The sequence below is a fragment of the Triticum urartu genome, chromosome 2A (genome assembly GCF_056163025.1).
Source record: "Triticum urartu cultivar PI428250 chromosome 2A, HENAU_Tu73, whole genome shotgun sequence".
Classification (NCBI taxonomy): domain Eukaryota; kingdom Viridiplantae; phylum Streptophyta; class Magnoliopsida; order Poales; family Poaceae; genus Triticum; species Triticum urartu.
This window is the reverse complement of record NC_141874.1, coordinates 92700606-92719132: the sequence shown is the minus strand read 5'-3', so window position 1 is coordinate 92719132 and position 18527 is coordinate 92700606.

The following is an 18527-nucleotide window of genomic DNA, read 5'->3' as shown; positions in this document are numbered from 1 at the left end:
CAGAACATCTTCTCCGTCGAGCTTCCCTCCTCGGCTCGGTAGAACTCAGCGGCATCGGACACACTGCGGGGTAGATCTGCGAATGCTCCTGGAGAGCTCCGAACTAGGGTAAGTAAAAGGAAATTTTCTTTCACCTGCTTGCTTTTCATAATGAATGCCTTGCCCACCGCTATCTTCTTCACCGCCTCAATTTCCTGGAGGGCCTTTTGGGCGTCGGCTTTGGCATGTTTCGCGCTTTCGAGGGCCTTGGAAAGCTCAGACTCTCGCGTCTTCGAGTCAAGCTCCAAGGACTCGTGCTTCTTCACGAGCGCCTGGAGCTCTTGCTGCACATCTCCTACTCGCACTTCCTGTCTTTCTCGCTCGATGCACTCCTTGGCCGCTTTGTTTTCGGCCTCGGACAGCGCCTGCTTTAGGGTCGCCACTTCGGTCGTGGTCCCTGATACATTCATGATGACCCTATTATCTTGCAACCATAATTTTTTTCTTTATATATATATATATATATATAAACAGGGTACCACTTACCTTCGTTCTCCTCGAGCTGCCTCTTGGCAAGGCCAAGCTCTTCCTCGGACCGCTCGAGGTCCTGCTTCAACGCGGCGACCTCCACAGTACGTGCGGCAGCGGCCAGCAGTGAAGCGTGCATACGCATATCGACATATTTGGATTAGACTCCTGCAGTTGTTATTTGATCCTCTATCCGGCTTTTCTTCGCGAATGCTGAACAGAGCATCAGGGGCTACTGTCTATGCGGTAATATTTTTATCATCTGATTACTTACCTCAAAGCATGTTAGGAGGCTGGCACAAGCTTCGGTTAGTCTGCTTTTGGCAGACCGAACCTTCTCGATCACCGAACTCATAATAGTGCTGTGCTCCTCGTCGATGGAAGCGATGTGAAGCACTTCCAGCAAGTTGTCCGGTGCCTCCGGATGGACGGAGGTCACCGGCACGGGCGGCTTGCCCCTCTTAGCAGTAGGACGCCTGCCGGAGTCTAGGACCACTGGTGGTTCCGGTGCGGTGTTCGGCTTTGTGCCGAACTTGGAGCCCGTGCGGGTCTTGCTCCCTTTGCGCCCAGGGTCCGGAATGTCGCCTTTGGGCGCCTCCAGAACTACCTCCCCTCAACTTGGTGCCCTTTGAGACAACACCTCGACGTTGTCCGTAGAGCGAGGGGTGGAGGCGGTCGGAAGCGAACCACTACTCATAGCCGACGGGTCCAAAGAACCGTCCGACGAGGATACGTCGATGCGGGCCTGAGGCGGACTGCACAATAATATTCGACATAAGGAGAAGCTGTGCAGTAAAAAGCATACCATGAATTACTCTGGTGTCCGAACACTTATGACTTCGCCAGGGGCTTGTCCCTGGTTAACCACTCATCGCCACTGTGAGTGGCGGTCGCGGAGCAGTCCGGAAGGAGAGTCCTTACCTTCTTGGACCCTCCGGCCTCCCCAGTTGGGGCGGCCTTCCTTTTCTTGTCTCGCCCGACTGGAGGGGGAGAATCTTCATCTTCCTCCTCCTCGTCTTCATGAGAGGAGTGCGTCTTGGAGTTATCAAACGATGAGTCCGATATCACCTGACGGCGGGAAATCTTTCGAGTCCCCGCGGCCTTCTTCTTGGCCTTCTTCTCCGGCACCTCATAAGACGCCGGAGTCAGCATCTTCGTAAGAAGAGCATCGGATGGATCTTCGGGCCGGGGCGCCGGGCAGTCGATTTGCTCCGCGCTCTACTCCCAGTCCTGTCAAAGGCATGGGAGATCAAGTCCCGCACATAATCAAGCCGGGGAAAGTAAAAACCTTGTAAGGTGTAAAAACTTACCGGATTCGCAGGGCGCTTCACGCTAAGTCCGTGGTCCTCGGTAAGGTAAGGGGGGACCTCGGCGCCTTTGAATAGCACCCTCCAGACGTCCTTATGTGTCGTGTCAAAAAGCTCGCGCAGGGTCTGGTGCTGGGCCGGGTCGAACTCCCATAAATTGAACGCCCGTTGTTGACACGGGAGGATCCGGCGGAAGAGCATGACCTGGACCATGTTGACAAGCTTAAGTTTCTTGCTTATCATGTTCCGGATACATTTCTGGAGTCCGGCCAGCTCTATTGGTGAGCCCCAGGACATGCCCTTCTCTTTCCAGGAGGTGAGCCGCATGGGGATTCCGGATCGAAATTCGGGGGCCGCCACCCAGTTGGTGTCGCGCGGCTCGGTGATGTAGAACCACCCCGACTGCCACCCCTTTATGGTCTCCACATAGGAGCCCTCGAGCCATGTAATGTTGGGCATTTTTCCCACCATGGCACCTCTGCATTCCGCTTGCTGGTCGCCTACAACCTTTGGCTTAACATTGAAGGTCTTCAGCCACAGGCCGAAGTGGGGCTGTACGCGGAGGAAGGCCTCGCACACGACGATAAACGCCGAGATGTTGAGGATGAAGTTCGGGGCCAGATCATGGAAGTCCAGCCCGTAGTAGAACATGAGGTCGCGGATGAACGGGTGGAGGGGGAACCCCAGTCCGCGGACGAAGTGGGTGAGAAAGACTACCCTCTCGTAAGGTTCTGGGGTAGGGACGATCTGCCCCTCGTCGGGTAGCCGGTGCGCGATATTTGCGGCCAAGTATCCAGCCCCCCGCAGCTTTTCGATGTCCTCCTCCGTGACGGAGGATTTCATCCACTTTCCTCCCGCTCCGGACATGGTTGGGGCGGTATGAGGAGAAAGGTGCGAACTTGGGCGTTGGAGCTCGAGTGCGCGAGATTGGATAGGCAAGAAGGAAGAAGGCATGGGTGAAAAAAGGTGAACCCTTATCCCTTTATAAAGGCGGACGAAACTATACGCCCCCACTAGCCTGGTTAACTCGCTTATTCCCCAAGCGCCGCGATTGATGGCGCGGTTGGGTTACCCACGCCCGTATTGATGAGAATCCCGTGATAAGGGGACACGATCTCTGCTTCGACAAGACGTGCCAAGGAAACTGCCTCGCAATATGCACCAAGGCTGGTTGAGAAAAACGGTTCGATAATAACCAGGTCATGGTATGATGTCATGGTATCAAATATGTCAGTAGGTCAGATTTGTGGAAATATTATTCTCTCAATGGTGGTATGTGGAACTTGTTTTGCAGAGCCGGACACCATCCTTGTGTTCAAGATCTTCTATGGAGTATTCGGAGGAGGAACCCACCTTGCAATGCCGAAGACAAACTGCGCGCTGGACTCATCGTCATTGAAGCCTGGTTCAGGGGCTACTGAGGGAGTCCTGGATTAGGGGGTATCCGGACAGCCGGACTATATCCTTTGGCCGGACTGTTGGACTATGAAGATACAAGATTGAAGACGTCGTCTCGTATCCGGATGGGACTCTCCTTGGCGTGGAAGGAAAGGTTGGCGATACGGATATGTAGATCTCCACCCATTGTAACCGACTCTGTGTAACCCTAGCCCCCTCTGGTGTCTATATAAACCAGAGGGTTTAGTCCGTAGGACAACAACAATCATACCATAGGCTAGCTTCTAGGGTTTAGCCTCTACGATCTCATGGTAGATCAACTCTTGTACTACTCATATCATCAAGATCAATCAAGCAGGAAGTAGGGTATTACCTCCATAGAGAGGGCCCGAACCTGGGTAAACATTGTGTCCCTTGCCTCCTGTTACCATCCGCCTTAGCCGCATAGTTCGGGACCCCCTACCCGAGATCCGCCGGTTTTGACACCGACAGCACCTTTCTCGGAAGAGGAGGTGAGAGCGGCGGAGTTCCGAATGGAACACAAAAAAGCTCCATGCCCTTAGACTACTAGGGAAAACCCTAGTAGTAGCGCGGGTTTTGAGGCTATCAGCAACATGGGCAGCCACGCTACTAGTACGGTGCTACAGCTAATTGTTAGTAGTAGCGCGGTCTGTACCCGTGTTACTAATATTGACTATAACAGCAGCGCTTTTCCAGAACATGCTACTATTAGTTAGCTGTAGCGCTTTCCTAGCCCCTTGTTGCTGCTATATCTTTCATCACCCCCCCCCCCCCGCTTCCTACCCCGTTTCAGTTTCAATAAATTGCAATTTCCAGATACTAGGTACTACTAGATATCAATTTCATAAAGCATTATAGGTATTGGGTAGTATTCCCGCCGTTCCAAATTACTCGTCGTGGTTTTAGTTCAAATTTGAACTAAAATCACGATGAGTAATTTGGAATGGAGGGAGTACTAGATAACAATTTCCTATATAGTCAACATGCATCCTCAAGTAGTACAAGGTGATATCGACGACGATCATCATATGTAGTTCTAGATGATATCGATGACGATCATCATATGTAGTTCTACATGATAGCGACGACGATCATCACATGTTCTAGATGATATAGCCACACACACATATGTAGTTCTAGATGATATCAATTACGATCATCATCCGCAAGCCTGGGCGGTGGGTGTTCCTAATAGTAATTAGGATGGCATGTCCAACACGAAGATTCTTGCCAATGAGGAATCTCTTCCACCCAATCGAGTTTAAGTGTGTGCGCCCGTCCATGTCCATGCGGTAAGTACAGGTGGTGACGGAGCCCCTTGCAGTAAGGCGTAGTCCAGCTGAGCCTTCTTCATCAGGCTCGATACCACAACTCACAGATAGGCTCTTTGGCAATTTCTCAATAAGAAAAACATATCAATTAATAAATAGTCTCGCACATACTTTTGCAAATATATTTCTATTAAGTATAGATTTCTACACTATCAAAAGACACGGTACTACATATTTCTACTAAGCATGAATTATACTAATAAGTATATATGGATTATCTACACTATTAATAGTTCCTTGGATTCTACACTAATAAGCATGTGATCGGACTCTACACTAAAGCATATCATCGACTAGATTCCACACAGCATATCATTGGACTCTACACTAAGCATATCATCGGTAATTTCCATTTGTAAGTATAACATACCATATCATGCCGACCGACCATGGTACTTGTCAGGCGGGTCATGAATGGCACCCTGACAAAGTCATCACGTGGCGGAATTATGTCCCATAGGTTGCACACCTCCTCCTCGCTCAGCCTCATTCTTTGAGCTACGATGGCTCATGAAGTGGGTCCTCATCATCTTCATTGAGTGGGTCCTCATTATCTTCATCATCTTCGTCATCTTCATCATCTGCCACCAAGTTGATATAAATGACAGCCAGCTTGGGTGTTTCTGCTCTGGAGGAGAAGCTGATCAACTCACCACCAGTAAGACGCATGCGGGCGAGGAAATGGGCCCATCCATCTCCTCCAATCTGCGACATATTGCATCCTTTCTCGACCTCCATAGTGTACGCCCCCTGAGGAGCCTCAAATGTCACAGTGTCTCCTATCAGCTTGTTGAATTTCAACCTCACATTGCATGGGATGATCTGTGTAAAAAAAGCAAAATGACACAATGCAGTAATGCCAACACTAAAAATAAAATAGTTGTTACATTTCATATAATTTCTTACCGCCGCATGACGAAAACTTGGCTGGAAGTAGATGCTGAACAACTTGCCAGTTGCAAGGCTGCTAGCGCACCGTGACTTGCACAGTTGACATGGTGGTGGTGGTGGTGGCGCCATTTTACTAAAGCAATATGAGAAAAGGATTAATGATCCACTTCACAGGAAAGAAAAACAGTAGCATGTGATATTTTTGGTTCTTCTTTAGTTATATTTTCAAAGTGGAACCCGATCCCAAAAAGTAAACAACAAGCTCTCAATCAACTTACTAACACCTTCTATAATAGAACCAACAGCTAGCACGCAAATGCCAAATCAGCCAACAAGATGTTGGAGAACGTAGTAATTTCAAAAAAAAAAATCCTAAGCACACACAAGATCATGGTGATGCATAGCAACGAGAGGGGAGAGTGTTTTCTACGTACCCTCGTAGACCGTAAGCGGAAGCATTATGACAACGCGGTTGATGTAGTCGTACGTCTTCATGATCAGACCGATCCAAGTACCGAACCCACGGTACCTCCAAGTTCAGCACATGTTCAGCTCAGTGATGTCCCACGAACTCACGATCCAGCAAAGCTTCAAGGGAGAGTTCCGTCAGCATGACGGTGTGATGACGGTGATGATGATGCAACAGACGCAGGGCTTCACCTAACCACCGCTACGATATTACCGAGGTGGATTATGGTGGAGGGGGGGCTGTAACACGCCGGATATGATTTACCTATTATGTAATCCAACTCTTGCCGTTTCCGGCGTTAAGTTATTTTATTTTCTCGGGTTCGGGTTTTTGTCTCCGTGTGTTGTTGTCGTCATCATGCATCTCATATCATGTCATCGTGTGCATTGCATTTGCATACATGTTCGTCTCATGCATCCGAGCATTTTCCCCGTTGTCCGTTTTGCATTCCAGCGCTCCGTTCTCCTTCGGTGGTCATTTCTACCTTTCTTTCGTGTGTGGGGATTAAACATTTCCGGATTGGACCGAGACTTTCCAAGCGGCCTTGGTTCACTACCGGTAGACCGCCTGTCAAGTTTCGTACCATTTGGACTTCGTTTGATGCTCCAACAGTTAACCGAGGGACCGAGAAGGCCTCATGTGTGTTGCAGCACAACACCCCTCCAATTTGGCCCAAAACCCACCAAAACCCTCTCCATCATCTAGAGCGTTCGATCACGATCGTGTGGCCGAAAACCGCACCTCATTTGGACTCTCCTAGCTCCCTCTATCTATAAATAGGTGCACTCCCCCGAAAATTTCGGATCCATTCCACCCGAAACCCTAGTCTCTCCCTCTCCTCGCGTGCCGGACACAAGTCCCACCGATGGACACGTCCGGTTTGCATCACCGCCGCCACGTGGCGCGCCCCCACTGGTCCGGCCGCATCTCCCTCCCGCCGGCCCGCAAACCCGCCGCGGGCCCTCCTCGGCCCGAAGGCGCGCCGCCGCCCGCGCCTGTTTGCCGCCCTCCGCGCCGCCTCTCCCCGAGCTGCGCCGCCGCGCCGGAGCGCGCGCCGCCCAAGACCGGTGTCCGGCGACCTCGCCGACCACGCCGCTTGCCGCCCCGGTGCCTGCCTCTTCTTCCCCCACGTCGTGCGCCTCCGCCCGCGCCGCCCAAGTCCGGCCACAGCCTCCTCCCGCGCGCCGGCGAGCAACCTCTCCAAGTCCGACGACAAGCTACTGTTCCGGCGAAGTTTTCCGTCGATCCTCGAAATCTGCGCCACATCTAGATCCGGTTGACTTTTATCCCCGAAACCCTAGATATTTTGCGTTTTTCATCATGTTGTATCTCCGCATCCGTAGCTCCGTTTTGGGCATATAGCATATCAAAATGTTTATCTCAGAGAGTACATCATTTCATCTCATTGCATCATTTTCATTTGAGCTCATCTTGATGCCCGAAATGCTGTTGGAAGAGTGCTATTTGGGAAAATTGTCAGACCTGCTGCTCCAATTATCTATTTGTCATTTTTGCCATGATTAATGTGTGCATGATATGCCCCTAAGCTCTACATATGTTTTGTTATATGCTTTGCCATCTTTCCAGAGGTGCAACCCGTGTATTTTTGTGATGTGTTTGGTGACTAGCACAGGCTTGCAAAGTGGTGCATTCGTTAATGCTGATTTCAGGGACTTAGCAATTCCACCAAGTCCTAGATCTGTTTATATCAATATGCCATATGTTCATGTTGTTTCCTAGTGATCCGTGCCTCTTTTGAGGATGATCAGTGAGGGTGATTTGCTAATCTTGTAGTGCTCTATCCATCCATGTCTTTGTTTGAAATTATGGAGCACCCTAGCTTGAGTCAATTGAACTCTACTTTTGCTATTTCGTGAATCTAGGCAGATTGTCCACTTGTTAGCGATTTTGCCGAGGATGTTGTAGTTGATCCTTGCATGCTATGTTATTGTTCTTGCCATGTCTAGCTTGAATAATGTGTATTCTTGATGGGTGTATGCTTAGATTGTCATGACTTGCTCTGTAGTGAGTGCATCGAGCTCGTAAACATGCCTACTTGATATTTGATTTGCATGCTCCATTTTTTCACTAAGTCTGTGATCTGTTTAAGTTTTTGCCATGTTCACATGCTTGCAATTGTATTTTATGATCCCTTTTGGCTCAAGGTCACTAAGGGACTTTTGTTAAGATCTTTGAGTAGCTCCATGCCATGCTTTAATTTGCCATGTTGAGTACCTGTAGCATATAGTTTTCATGCTCCAAAGTGTGCTACCTGATTTGAAATTCCAGACAAGTGTTAATTTCACTAAGTCTGAAATCTGTTTACCAAATGCATTTTTTCCATGCCTGTTTGAACCTGTTAATGGATGAATTGGCCGTAGCTCAGCGTTCATATTTTGTTAAGCATCATGAATGGATCCCTGCCATGTATTTTGTTGCCATGTTTGAGTGTTGTAGCATGTTTAACTTGTTGCATTTAGATGGCTACTTGCTGTATATCGCAGACCGTTGTCATATTTGAATTGCTTGCCATTTCCAAACCGTGTCTCCGATTCCGGTGATCTTTATATTGTTTTCAAGTGAAATCATCTCACCTTTCCAGTGGCACACTTGGATTTCCAAGTTGAGGCCAGGTTCATTCTTTCCTTGTCAAATCTTGCATATGCATCACATATCGCATCCCGCATAGCATACCATGTTTGCATCATGTTGTTTGAGTTTGCACGTGGTTGATTGTGTTCCGTTTGCTTGTTTTTCTTGTTTGGGTAGAGCCGGGAGACTATTTCGCTAAGATGAAACCGTTGAGTTTGCTTTCGAGGATCCAATCAACTCTGACAACTTTGCAGGCAAGATGATCATACCCTCGAAATCACTTCTATCTTTGCTTTGCTAGATGCTCACTCTTTTGCTATGCCTATGCTACGATGCCTACCACTTGCTTATCATGCCTCCCAAATTGCCATGTCAAACCTCTAACCCACCATGTCCTAGAAAACCGTTGATTGGCTATGTTACCGCTTTGCTCAGCCCCTCTTATAGCATTGCTAGTTGCAGGTGAAGATTGGAGATCGTTCCTTGTTGGAACATTATTTACTTGTTGGGATATCATTATATTATCTTGTTATCTTAATGCATCTATATACTTGGTAAAGGGTGGAAGGCTCGGCCTTTTGCCTAGTGTTTTGTTCCACTCTTGCCGCCCTAGTTTCCGTCATATCGGTGTTATGTTCCCGGATTTTGCGTTCCTTACGTGGTTGGGTGATAATGGGAACCCCTTGATAGTTCGCCTTGAATAAAACTCTTCCAGCAATGCCCAACCTTGGTTTTACCATTTGCCACCTAGCCTCTTTTACCCTTGGGTTTCCAGAGCCCGAGGGTCATCTTATTTAAACCCCCCCCCCCCCCCCCCGAGCCAGTGCTCCTCTGAGTGTTGGTCCAAACTAGAGTCCTGTGCAGCGCCACCTCGGGGAAACTCGAGGTTTGGTTTTAGTTGTATGGAGCGCTCATCTAAGTGTGCCCTGAGAACGAGATATGTGCAGCTCCTATCGGGATTTGCCGGCACATTCGGGCGGTGTTGCCGGATTTGTTTTAACTTGTCGAAGTGTCTTGTAGAACCGGGATGCCGAGTATGATCGGAATGTCTCGGGAGAAGGTTTATTCCTTCGTTGACCGTGAGAGCTTGTCATGGGCTAAGTTGGGACTCCCTGCAGGGATTTGAACTTTCGAAAGCCGTGCCCGCAGTTATGGGCAGATGGGAATTTGTTAATGTCCGGTTATAGATAACTTGAACCTTAACTTAATTAATATGAATAAACCGTGTGTGTTACCGTGATGGTCTCTTCTCGGCGGTGTCCGGGAAGTGAACACGGTGTTGGAGTAATGCTTGCCGCAGGTTGTTCTCTAGTTATTTGTTCGCGCCTTTCCTTCTCTTCTCGCTCTCTTTTGCGAATAGGTTAGCCACCATATATGCTAATCGCTTGCTGCAGCTCCACATATTACCTTGCCTTACCTATAAGCTTAAATAGTCTTGATCGCGAGGGTGCGAGATTGCTGAGTCCCTGTGGCTCACAGATTACTTCCAAACCAGATGCAGGGCCTGATGACTCCGTTCCAGATGACGCGCTTGAGCTCAAGTGGGAGTTCGACGAGGACTCACGCCGTTACTATGTTTCTTTCCCTGATGATCAGTAGTGGTGCCCAGTTGGGGCGATCGGGACCGTGTCGCATGTTGGGTTGATCTTTTATTTTGGCGCCCTAGTCGGGCCATGAGTGATTGGATGATGTAATGCTATTTATGTACTTTGTTTGACCTGGCGAGTGTAAGCCAACTATGTTCCTTCCCCTTTTATTATCTATATTACATGGGATGTTGTGAAGATTGCCTTACTTGCGACATTGCTTTCAATGCGGTTATGCCTCTAAGTCGTGCTTCGACACGTAGGAGCTATAGCCGCATCGAGGGCGTAACAGGGGCACCGCACACGGCTAAAAGATCAACTGATCAACTTGTGTGTCTATGGGGTGCCCCCCTCCCCCATATATAAAGGAGTGGACGAGCGGGGAGGGCCGGCCCTTCCTAGGCACGCCCAAGGGGAGTCCTACTCCCACCGGGAGTAGGACTCCAACCCTTCCAAGAGTAGGAGTAGGAGAGAGGGATGGAGGAGAGAGGGGGAAGGAAAGGGGGGCGCCGCCCCCCTCCCTGTCCAATTCAGACTAGAGGGGGAGGGGGCACGCGGCCTGCCCTGGGCACCCCTCCTCTTCTCCACTAAGGCCCAATAGGCCCATTACACTCCCCGGGGGTTTCCGGTAACCCCCAGTACTCTGGTAATTGTCCGAACTTGCCCGGAACCCTTCCAAAGTCCAAACATAGTCATCCAATATATTGTTCTTTATGTCTCGACCATTTCGAGACTCCTCGTCATGTCCGTGATCATATCCGGGACTCTGAGATACCTTCGGTACATCAAAACACATAAACTCATAATACCAATCATCACCGAATGTTAAGCGTGCGGACCCTACGGGTTCGAGAACTATGTAGACATGACCGAGATACGCCACTAGTCAATAACCAATAGCGGAAGCTGGATGCTCATATTGGCTCCCACATATTCAACGAAGATCTTTATCGGTCAAACCGCATAACAACATACGTTGTTCCCTTTGTCATAGGTATGTTACTTGCCCAAGATTCGATCGTCGGTATCTCAATACCTAGTTCAATCTCATTACCGGCAAGTCTCTTTACTCGTTCCGTAATGCATCATCCCGCAACTAACTCATTAGTTACAATGCTTTCAAGGATTATAGTGATGTGCATTACCGAGAGGGCCCAGAGATACCTCTCCGACAATCGTAGTGACAAATCCTAATCTCGATCTATGCCAACTCAACAAGTACCATCGGAGACACCTGTAGAGCACCTTTATAATCACCCAATTACGTTGTGATGTTTGGTAGCACACAAAGTGTTCCTCCGGTAATCAGGAGTTGCATAATATCATAGTCATAGGAACATGTATAAGTCATGAAGAAAGCAATAGCAACATACTAAACGATCAAGTGCTAAGCTAACGGAATGGGTCAAGTCAATCACATCATTCTCCTAATGATGTGATCTCGTTAATCAAATGACAACTCATGTCTATAGCTAGGAAACTCAACCATCTTTGATCAACGAGCTAGTCAAGTAGAGGCATACTAGTGACATTATGTTTGTCTATGTATTCACACATGTATTATGTTTCCGGTTAATACAATTCTAGCATGAATAACAAACATTTATCATGATATGAGGAAATAAATAATAACTTTATTATTGCCTCTAGGGCATATTTCCTTCAGTCTCCCACTTGCACTAGAGTCAATAATCTAGATTATACAGTAATGATTCTAACCCCCATGGAGTCTTGGTACTGATCATGTGTTACTCGTGGAAGAGGCTTAGTCAACGGGTCTCCAACATGCAGATCCATATGTATCTTGCAAATCTCTGTGTCTCCCATCTGGACTTGTTCCCGGATGGAATTGAAGCATCTCTTGATGTGCTTGGTTCTCTTGTGAAATCTAGGTTCCTTTGCCAAGGCAATTGCACCAGTATTGTCACAAAAGATTTTCATTGGACCCGATGCACTAGGTATGACACCTAGATCGGATATGAACTCCTTCATCCAGACTCCTTCATTTGCTGCTTCCGGAGAAGCTATGTACTCCGCTTCACACGTAGATCCCACAACGACGCTTTTTTTAGAACTACACCAACTGACAACTCCATCGTTCAATATAAACACGTATCCGGTTTGTGATTTAGAATCGTCCGGATCAGTGTCAAAGCTTGCATCGACGTAACCATTTACGACGAGCTCTTTGTCACCTCCATAAACGAGAAACATATCCTTAGTCATTTTTAGGTATTTCAGGATGTTCTTGACCGATGTCCAGTGATCCACTCCTGGATTACTTTGGTACCTCCCTGCTAAGCTAATAGCAAGGCACACATGAGGTCTGGTACACAGCATTGCATACATGATAGAGTCTATGGCTGAAGCATGGGGAACATCTTTCATTTTCTCTCTATCTTCTGCAGTGGTCGGGCATTGAGTCTGACTCAACTTCACACCTTGTAACACAGGCAAGAACCCTTTCTTTGCTTGATCCATTTTGAACTTCTTCAAAACTTTATCAAGGTATGTGCTTTGTGAAAGTCCAATTAAGCGTCTTGATCTTGAAGGAAATATGCCCTAGAGGCAATAATAAAGTTATTATTTATTTCGTTATATCATGATAAATGTTTATTATTCATGCTAGAATTGTATTAACCGGAAACATAATACATGTGTGAATACATAGACAAATAGAGTGTCACTAGTATGCCTCTACTTGACTAGCTCGTTAACCGAAGATGGTTATGTTTCCTAACCATATACATGAGTTGTCATTTGATTAATGGGATCACATCATTAGGAGAATGATGTGATTGACTTGACCCATTCTGTTAGCTTAGCACTTGATCGTTTAGTATGTTGCTATTGCTTTCTTCATGACTTATACATGTTCCTGTGACTATGAGATTATGCAACTCCCATTTACTGGAGGAACACTTTGTGTGCTACCAAACGTCACAACATAGCTGGGTGATTATAAAGGTGCTCTACAGTTGTCTCCGAAGGTACTTGTTGGGTTGGCGTATTTCGAGATTAGGATTTGTCACTCCGATTGTCGGAGAGGTATCTCTGGGCCCTCTCGGTAATGCACATCACTTAAGCCTTGCAAGCATTGCAACTGATGAGTTAGTTGCGAGATGATGTATTACGGAACGAGTAAAGAGACTTTCCGGTAACAAGAATGAACTAGGTATTGAGATACCGACGATCGAATCTCGGGCAAGTTACATACCGATGACAAAGGGAACAACGTATGTTGTTATGCGGTCTGACCGATAAAGATATTCGTAGAATATGTGGGAACCAATATGATCATCCAGGTTCCGCTATTGGTTATTGACCGGAGACGTGTCTCGGTCATGTCTACATAGTTCTTGAACCCGTAGGGTCCGCACGCTTGCTACCTCTTGAGCACTGCGTTGGATTTCCCCGAAGAGGAGAGGATGATGCAGCAAAGTAGCGTAAGTATTTCCCTCAGTTTTTGAGAACCAAGGTATCAATACAGTAGGAGGCTACGTGTGAGTCCCTCGTACCTACACAAAACAATAGCTCAACGCAACCAACGCGATTAGGGGTTGTCAATCCCTTCTTGGTCACTTACGAGAGTGAGATCTGATAGAGATGATAGATAATATTTTTGGTATTTTTGGTATAGAGATGCAAAGTGAAAAGTAAAAGATAAACTAAAAAGCAAAGCAATAGTAAAGTGATGGAGATTGATATGATGAGAATAGACCCGGGGGCCATAGGTTTCACTAGTGGCTTCTCTCAAGAGCATAATTATTCTACGGTGGGTGAACAAATTACTATTGAGTAATTGAAAGAATTGAGCATAGTTATGAGAACGAGGACTCTATGATTAAATCTACACCGTAATAATTCGGTCCCACCAGATGAACGGCTCATAAAATCTAATTAACGTGGTAATTTTTTGGGAGTCTGTAATTAGTATACGTATAGATATCTAGGTATGATCATGTATATAGGCATCACGTCCGAGACAAGTAGACCGACTCCTGCCTGCATCTACTACTATTACTCCACTCATCGACCGCTATCCAGCATGCATCTAGAGTATTAAGTTAAAAACAGAGTAACGCCTTAAGCAAGATGACATGATGTAGAGGGATAGTTTCATGCAATATGAAAAAACCCCATCTTGTTATCCTCGATGCCAAAAATTCAATACGTGCCTTGCTGCCCCTTCTGTCACTGGGAAAGGACACCGCAAGATTGAACCCAAAGCTAAGCACTTCCCCATTGCAAGAAAAACCAATCTAGTAGGCCAAACCAAACTGATAATTCGAAGAGACTTGCAAAGATAACCAATCATACATAAAAGAATTCAGAGAAGATTCAAATATTATTCATAGATAGACTTGATCATAAACCCACAATTCATCGGTCTCAACAAACACACCACAAAAGGAAGATTACATCGAATAGATCTCCACGAGAGAGGGGGAGAACATTGTATTGAGATCCAAAAAGAGAGAAGAAGCCATCTAGTTACTAACTATGGACCCGAAGGTCTGAGGTAAACTACTCACACTTCATCGGAGAGGCTAGGATGATGTAGAAGCCCTCCGTGATGATGGCCCTCTCCGGCGGAGCTCCGGAACAGGCCCCAAGATGGGATCTCGTGGATACAGAAAGTTGCGGCGGCGGAATTAGGTTTTTGGCTCCGTATCTGATCGTTTGGGGGTACGTAGGTATATATAGGAGGAAGGAGTACGTTGGTGGAGCTTCGAGGGGCCCATGAGGCATGGGGCGCGCCCTAGGGGGGCGCCCTCCACCCTCGTGACCGCCTCGTGGCTTTCTTGACAGAGGGTCCAAGTCTCTTGGGTCTTATCTAATGAGAAAATCAAGTTCCCGAAGGTTTCATTCCGTTTGGACTCTGTTTGATATTCTGTTTCTTCGAAACACTGAAATAGGCAAAAAACAACAATTCTGGGCTGGGCCTCCGGTTAATAGGTTAGTCCCAAAAATAATATAAAAGTGGAAAATAAAGCCCAATATAGTCCAAAACAGTAGATAATATAGCATGGAGCAATAAAAAATTATAGATACGTTGGAGACGTATCAGGCATCCCCAAGCTTAATTCATGCTCGTCCTCGAGTAGGTAGATGATAAAAAGAGAATTTTTTATGCGGAGTGCTACTTGGCATAATTTCAATGTAAATCTTCTTAATTGTGGTATGAATATTCAGATCCAAAAGATTCAAGACAAAAGTTCATGTTGACATAAAAATAATAATACTTCAAGCATACTAACAAAGCAATTATGTCTTCTCAAAATAACATGGCCAAAGAAAGTTATCCCTACAAAATCATATAGTCTGGCTATGCTCTATCTTCACCACACAAAGTATTTAAACCATGCACAACCCCGATGACAAGCCAAGCAATTGTTTCATAATTTTTACATTTTCAAAACTTTTTCGATCTTCACACAATACATGAGCGTCAGCCATGGATATAGCACTATATGTGGAATAGAATGGTGGTTGTGAAGAAGACAAAAATAGGGGAAGATAGTCTCACATCAACTAGGCGTATCAACGGGCTATGGAGATGCCCATCAATAGATATCAATGTGAGTGAGTAGGGATTGCCATGCAACGGATGCACTAGAGCTATAAGTATATGAAAGCTCAACAAAAGAAACTAAGTGGGTGTGCATCCAACTCGCTTTCTCACGAAGACCTAGGGCATTTTGAGGAAGCCCATCATTGGAATATACAAGCCAAGTTCTATAATGAAAAATTCCCACTAGTATATGAAAGTAACAAAATGAGAGACTGTCTATCATGAAGATCATGGTGCTACTTTGAAGCACAAGTGTGGTAAAAGGATAGTAACATTGTCCCTTCTCTCTTTTTCTCTCATTTTTTTCTTTTTTTATTTGGGCCTTTTCTTTTTTTATGGCCTCTTTTTTTTCGTCCGGAGTCTCATCCTGACTTGTGGGGGAATCATAGTCTCCATCATCCTTTCCTCACTTGGGACAATGCTCTAAAAATGATGATCATCACACTTTTTATTTTTCTTACAACTTAACAATTACAACTCAATACTTAGAACAAAATATGACTCTATGTGAATGCCTCCGGCGGTGTACCGGGATACGCAAATGAATCAAGAGTGGCATGTATGAAAGAATTATGAACGGTGGCTTTGCCACAAATACGATGTCCACTACATGATCATGCTAGCAATATGACAATGATGGAGTGTGTCATAATAAACGGCATGGTGGAAAGTTGCATGGCAATATATCTTGGAATGGCTATGGAAATGCCATGATAGGTAGGTGTGGTGGCTGTTTTGAGGAAGGTATATGGTGGGTGTATGATACCAGCGAAAGGTGCGCGGTATTAGAGAGGCTAGCAATGGTGGAAGGATGGGAAAAGGTGCGTATAATCCATGGACTCAACATTACTCATAAAGAACTCATATACTTATTGCAAAAATCTAGAAGTTATCAAAGCAAAGTATTACGCGCATGCTCCTAGGGGGATAGATTGGTAGGAAAAGACCATCGCTCGTCCCCGACCGCCACTCATAAGGAAGAAAATCAATAAATAAATCATGCTCCGACTTCATCACATAACGGTTCACCATACGTGCATGCTACGGGAATCACAAACTTTAACACAAGTATTTCTCAAATTCACAACTACTCAACTAGCATGACTCTAATATCACCATCTTCATATCTCAAAACAATTATCAAGCATCAATCTTTTCTTAGTATTCAACGCACTCAAAAGAAAGTTATACAAATCTTGAATACCAAGCATATTATTATTAAGCAAATTACCATGCTATTAAAGACTCTCAAAATAATCTAAGTGAAGCATGAGAGATCAATAGTTTCTATAAAACAAATCCACCACCATGCTCTAAAAGATATAAGTGAAGCACTAGCGCAAAATTATATAGCTCAAAAGATATAAGTGAAGCACATAGAGAAAAACTATAAAGCTCAAAAGATATAAGTGAATCACATAGAGCAAAACTATAAAGCTCAAAAGATATAAGTGAAGCACATAGAGTATTCTATCAAATTCCAAATTATGTATGGCTCTCTCAAAAGGTGTGTACAGCAAGGATGATTGTGTCATACTAACAAACAAAGACACAAATAACACAAGACGCTCCAAGAAAAACACATATCATGTGGTGAATAAAAATATAGCTCCAAGTAAAATTACCGATGGAAGTAGACGAAAGAGGGGATGCCTTCCGGGGCATCCCCAAGCTTTGACTTTTTGGTGTCCTTGGATTATCTTGGGGGTGCCATGGGCATACCCAAGCTTAGGCTCTTGCCACTCCTTGTTCCATAATCCATCAAAAGATTTCACCCAAAACTTGAAAACTTCACAACACAAAACTCAACAAAAATCTCGTGAGCTCCGTTAGCGAAAGAAGACAAAAGACCACTTCAAGGTACTATAATGAACTCATTATTTATTTATATTGGTGTTAAACCTACTGTATCCAAATTTTATATGGATTATAAACTATTTTACTAGCCATAGATTCATCAAAATAAGCAAACAACACATGAAAAACAGAATCTGTCAAAAACAGAACAGTCTGTTGTAATCTGTAACTAGCGCAAACTTATGGAACTCCAAAACATCTACCAAAATAGGACGACCTAGACAATTTGTTTATTTATCAGCAGCAATTGGAATCAGTATTTTATCACGTTCTGGTGATTTTTAACAATTGCTTTCGTGAACAGAAAGTTTCTGGAAATTACAGCAAGATCAAATAACTATCATCCAAGAAGATCCTATAGGTCTAACTTGGCACAAACACTAATTAAAAGATAAAACCACATCTAAACAGAAGGTAGATGGATTATTTATTCCTAAACAGAAGAAAAAACAAAAAAACTGAAAATAAAATTGGGTTGCCTCCCAACAAGCGCTATCGTTTAACGCCCCTAGCTAGGCATAAAAGCGAGGATAGATCTAGGTATTGACATCTTTGGTAGGCAATCCATAAGTGGCTCTCATGATAGATTCATATGGTAATTTTATTTTCTTTCTAGGGAAGTGTTCGATGCCCTTTTTTAATGGAAATTGAAATCTAATATTCCCTTCCTTCCTATTAATAATTGCACCAACCGTTCTAAGGAAAGGTCTACCGAGAATAATAGGGCAAGAAGGATTGCAATCTATATTAAGAACGATAAAATATACGGGCACATAATTCCTATTTGCAACAATAAGAACATCATTAATTCTTCCCATAGGTTTCTTAATAGTGGAATCCGCAAGATGCAAGTTTAGAGAGCAATCATCAAAATCACGGAAATCTAGCAAATCACACAAAGTTTTGGGAATAGTGGAGACACTAGCACCCAAATCACATAAAGCATAAAATTCATGATCCTTAATCTTAATTTTAATAGCAGGTTCCCACTCA